Source organism: Oncorhynchus keta, chromosome 27 (assembly GCF_023373465.1).
Source record: "Oncorhynchus keta strain PuntledgeMale-10-30-2019 chromosome 27, Oket_V2, whole genome shotgun sequence".
Taxonomy (NCBI): Eukaryota; Metazoa; Chordata; class Actinopteri; order Salmoniformes; family Salmonidae; genus Oncorhynchus; species Oncorhynchus keta.
This window is the reverse complement of record NC_068447.1, coordinates 44,232,733-44,238,396: the sequence shown is the minus strand read 5'-3', so window position 1 is coordinate 44,238,396 and position 5,664 is coordinate 44,232,733.

Genomic DNA, 5,664 nt, shown 5'->3' with positions numbered 1-5,664 from the left:
GCTCTTCTGATTTATTTTGTGCATGATTTACAGCTCACTAATTGTAATGTATTTCCTCTAAAATACAAATAAATGCATTGTCAAGACGTAAGAATCATAACCTAAACTTAAAAAAAAAAAAAGGTTAAATGCTTATTGCTTCAGTGAAGTACAGTTGCAGTCACCTCGCGAAAGTGGTAACTCTTTCGGGCATTCGTAAGCTAAATGTTGTGGAAAATGTAATGTTATGCATTGGAAAGACACCCAAAGTTGCTAATGTTCTCACTTCCCCTGCAAACTTATCAAAGCTTGACCTCCCTCCAATACACAGACAAAACGTCTGGACTTTCTTCATGACCCCTGACTACTGTCACATTGGTATCTTCCATAGGGTTACATTCATAACCATCACCTTTCCTACAATGTTGACTCAATGCTCAAGACTACTAATACTGGGATCCCCAGGAGGAGACCAGGACAAAGAAGGTAATGTGTTTTGGTCGGCTTTACAGTAAATGTCAATAAGCAAATATTAACTTGCATGGGCTCACCTAAATAAGTTCAGGAGTAAAAATTGCATAGACTCATTCTGTGTGCAATAATATTGTTAAACGTGATTATTGAATGACTACCTCATCTCTGTACTGCACACATACAATTGTCTGTAAGGCCCCTCAGTCGAACAGTGAATTTCAACCACCGATTCAACCACAAAGAACAGGAAGGTTTTCCAATGCATCGCAAAGAAGGACACCTATTGGTAGATGGCTTTTAAAAAACACTGACATTGAATATCCATTTGAGCATGGTGAAGTTATTAATACACTTTGGATGGTGTATCAATACACCATACAACTACAAAGATACATGTGTCCTTCCTAACTTAGTTGCTGGAGAGGAAGGAAACCGCTCAGGGATTTTACCATGAGGCCGATGGTGACTTTAAATATGCTCTCTCTAATTCTCTCTTTCTTTCTCTCTCTCGGAGGACCTGAGCCCTAGGACCGTGCCCCAGGACTACCTGACATGATGGCTCCTTGCTGTCCCCAGTCCACCTCACTGTGCTGCTGCTCCAGTTTCAACTGTTCTGCCTTATTATTATTCGACCATGCTGGTCATTTATGAACATTTGAACATCTTGGTCATGTTCTGTTATAATCTCTACCCGGCACAGCCAGAAGAGGACTGGCCACCCCACATAGCCCGGTTCCTCTCTAGGTTTCTTCCTAGGTTTTGGCCTTTCTAGGGAGTTTTTCCTAGCCACCGTGCTTTTACACCTGCATTGTTTGCTGTTTGGGGTTTTAGGCTGGGTTTCTGTACAGCACTTTGAGATATCAGCTGATGTACGAAGGGCTATATAAATAAATTTGATTTGATTTGATTTAAAACAGAGTTTAATGGCTGTGGTAGGAGAAAACTGAGGATGGATCAACAACATTGTTGTCACTCAATAATACTACCCTAAATGATAGAATGAGAAGGAAGCATGTACAGAATAAACATATTCCAAAATATGAATCCTGTTTGCAATAAGGCTAAAGCCAAACTGCAAAAAATGTGTGGCTGGTGTCTGACAATTTTTAGGGCCTTCCTCTGACACGGGCTGGTATAGAGGTCCTGGGTGGCAGGGAGTTCGGCCCCAGTGATGTGCTGGGCTGTACGCCCTACCCTCTTTAGCGCGGATACCAAGAAGTTGCCATACTAAGCGTCGTCGTCGTCAGGGATCAGGCCGACCACAATCATGTCGTCAGCAAACTTAATGATGGTGTTGGGAGTTGTGCGCGGCCACACAGTCGTGGGTGAACAGGTAGTACAGAAGGGGACTAAACACGTACCCCTGAGGGGCTTCCCCATGTTGAGGGTCAGCGTGGAGGATGTGTTGCTGCCTACCCTCACTACCTGGGGGCGGCCCGACAGGAAGTCTAGGATCCAGTTGCAGAGGAAGTTTTTCAGTCCCAGGGTCCTTCGCTTATTGATGAGCTTGGAGGACACTATGGTGTTGAACGCTGAGCTGTAGTCAATGAACAGCATTCTCACGTAGGTGTTCGTCTTGCCCAGGTGGGAGAGGGCAGTGTGGAGTGCAATATAGATTGCCTCATCTGTGGATCTGTTGGGATGGTATGTGAATTGGAGTGGGTCCAAGGTGTCTGGGATTATGGTGTTGATGTGAGCCATGCTCAGACTTTCAAAGCATTTCATGGCTACAGAAGTGAGTGCTACGGGGCGATAGTCATTTAGATAGGTTACCTTAGCGTTCTTGGGAACAGGGACTATGGTGTTCTGCTTGAAACATGTAGATATTACAGACGGGGTCAGGGAGAGGTTGAAAATGTTAGTGAAGACACTTGCCAGCTGGTCAGTGCATGCTCTGCGTATGCACTACGTCCTGGTAATCCATCTGGACTTGCGGCCTTGTGAATGTTAACCTGTTTAACGCTCTTACTCACATTGGCTACAGAGAGCGTGATCACAGTCTTCCGGAACAGCTGGTGCTCACGCATGGTTCAGTGTTGATTGAAGGCATTTCACTTCCCTGGTAGGCTCTGGTAGGCTCTCGCCACTAGGCTGGGATTCCCTTTGTAACCCACAATAGTTTGCAAACCCTGCCACATCCGACGAGCATCAGAGTTGGCGTAGTAGGATTCGATCTTAGTCCTGTATTAACTCTTTGCTTGTGATGGCTCGTCGGAGGTTGTAGCAGGTGTCTTATAACCAACCTGCAGGGCTTCCTAGCACCCAGAGAGCCAGACGAGTATGGGTATGTTTGACATTGGCAAAGACTGGGACGTTTTTCAGGATGAAAAGAAACGGGATGTAGCTAAGCAGAGGTTAAATCCTAGGCAAAACCTGCTTCAATATGCTGTCCACAAGACACTGGGAGATGAATTCACCATTCAGCAGGACAATAACCTACAACACAAAGCCAAATCTATACTGGAGTTGCTTACCAACCATAGTGGACCATAGTGTCCTGTTTAAAAAATGTGTAAACTGTTACTGAATCGTTGTTAATTTTACAGTTGTGATCCAGGTCACACAGGCCAGCGATGTGAATGTGAGACCGAGTAGGACATGGGTACCAGCCTGGTACTAGAGGCCTTGTGTTTTGCCACACAGACAGACAACACAGGCACACAGCTGTGCAGCGACCATGGTAACTGTGTGTCTCCGATGCTTCTGCTGGGGCAAACACAGGGGCCAGTGTGATGACCTTCACAACAACAGGGGAAGGAGAGGTCCAAAAAACATTTACGTTGTGAGTTTCTAAAAGAAGCGGTGTTTCGTTTATTTTCTGTGACTGTTGGGGAAGAGCTAAAGGAACTGTAATCCTTAGATCGCTGGTTCAAATCCGTCTCGAAGGAAATATCCACAAAATGTGGGCCTCAAAATGATGGATCGACACTGACTACACAGATAATCCAAGTCTGTTTTATATTGTTTTACTGGAATTTATGGGGAATTTCCATTTATTATGTTAGACAAACCTGGTTAGCGAAATCCTAACCAACATTCCTTGGTAATGATTTGTATTTTTTTTGTCTCTGGTCTTCTGATATCTTCCTCAATCCCTGAAAGGGGGGATTGACACATGGATTATAAATGTTGTGATTGCAGTGGGAGGTATCGTTTTACTTGGTGTCATGATAATAATCTACCGGCTGAAGGTAGAAGTGTCGTACCAGAGGGAGTATAGAAGGTTCCTGAAGGGAAAGGAAAATATCCAGTGGGAAGATATGAGCCGAAGAAAAGAGAGGCGAGAATTATAATATGCACTAGTCTAGGCCTGTCTAAAAATACACATTTTCTGAACCTTTTGCTGAACCAAAAAAGTATGTTGATGGCTTGAACAGTGTTTTCTTCCTCGACTTTGACCCACACATGCTGTGTTATATTAGACTTGTGATAATCTTGATGAAACTGTGGCGGAGAGTGAATAAACCACCTCTACCCTCTGTCCTATTGGCGAATGTACAATCACTGGAGAACAAACTAGACAAGCTCCATTCCAGACTATCCTATCAACAGGACCTGAAAAACTAATATCCTATGCTTCAGGGAGTCATGGCTGAACAAGGACATGTTTAATATGAATCAAGCTGATTTTTCTATACATCAGCAGGACAGAACCCCATTGTCTCTTAAACTCAAGGGCGGGAGTGTGTCTCTGCACACCAGCTGTTGTTAACAATCTCTAATATTAAGGAAGTCTGGAGGTTCAATGTAAGCTGTAAACCATACTATTTACCAAGATAGTTGTCATCTATATTTTTCGTAGCTGTCTATTTAACACCACAAACCGATGCTGGCACTAAGACCACACTCAACAAGCTATATAGGGCCATAAGCCAACAAGAAAATGCTCATTCATTGATAAATACAGAGAAAAGAGTCGGCCCGAGTATTGAACCCTGTGGCACCCCCATAGAGACTGCCAGAGGACCAGACAACATACCCTCCGATTTGACACACTGAACTCTGTCTGCAAAGTAGTTGGTGAACCAGGCAAGGCAGTCATTAGAAAAGCCAAGGCTACTGAGTCTGCCGATAAGAATATGATGATTAACAGAGTCGAAAGCTTTGGCCAGGTCGATGAAGACAGCTGCACAGTACTGTCTTTTATCGATGGCGGATATGATATCATTTAGTACCTTGAGCGTGCCTGAGGTGCACCCGTACCTGGCTCGGAAACCAAATTGCACAGCGGTACGGTGGGATTCGAGATGGTCAGTGATCTGGCTTGGCTTTCGAAGACCTTAGATAGGCAGGGCAGGATGGATATAGGTCTGTAACAGTTTGGGTTCAGTGTGTCTCCCCCTTTGAATAGGGGGATGACTGCGGCAGCTTTCCAATCCTTGGGGATCTCAGACGATACAAAAGAGAGGTTGGACAGGCAGGTAATAGGGGTTGCGGCAATGGCGGTGGATAGTTTCAGAAATAGAGGGTCCAGATTGTCACGCCCAGCTGATTTGTATGGGTCCAGGTTTTGCAGCTCTTTCAGAACATCTGCTATCTGGACTTGGGTAAAGGAGAAGCTGGGGAGGCTTGGAGGCTTGGGCAAGTAGCTGCGGGGGGGGAGCTGTTGGCCGAGGTTGGAGTAGCCAGGAGGAAGGCATGGCCAGCCGTTGAGAAATGCTTTTTGAAGTTTTCGATTATCATGGATTTATCGGTGGTGACCGTGTTACCTAGCCTCAGTGCAGTGGGCAGCTGGGAGGAGGTGCTCTTATTCTCCATGGACTTTACAGTGTCCCAGAACTTTTTGGAGTTAGGGCTACAGGATGCAAATTTCTGCTTGAAAAAGCTGGCCCTTGCTTTCCTGACTGACTGCGTGTATTGGTTCCTGACTTCCCTGAACAGTTGCATATCGTGGGGACTATTCAATGCTATTGCAGTCCGCCACAGGATGTTTTTGTGCTGGTCGAAGGCAGTCAGGTCTGGAGTGAACCAAGGGCTATATCTGTTCTTAGTTCTGCATTTTTTGAACGGAGCATGCTTATCTAAGATGGTGAGGAAGTTACTTTTAAAGAATGACCAGGCATCCTCAACTGACGGGATGAGGTCAATATCCTTCCAGGATACCCGGGCCAGGTCGATTAGAAAGGACTGCTCTCAGAAGTGTTTTAGGGAGCGTTTGACAGTGATGAGAGGTGGTCGTTTGACCGCGGATACAGGCAATGAGGCAGTGAT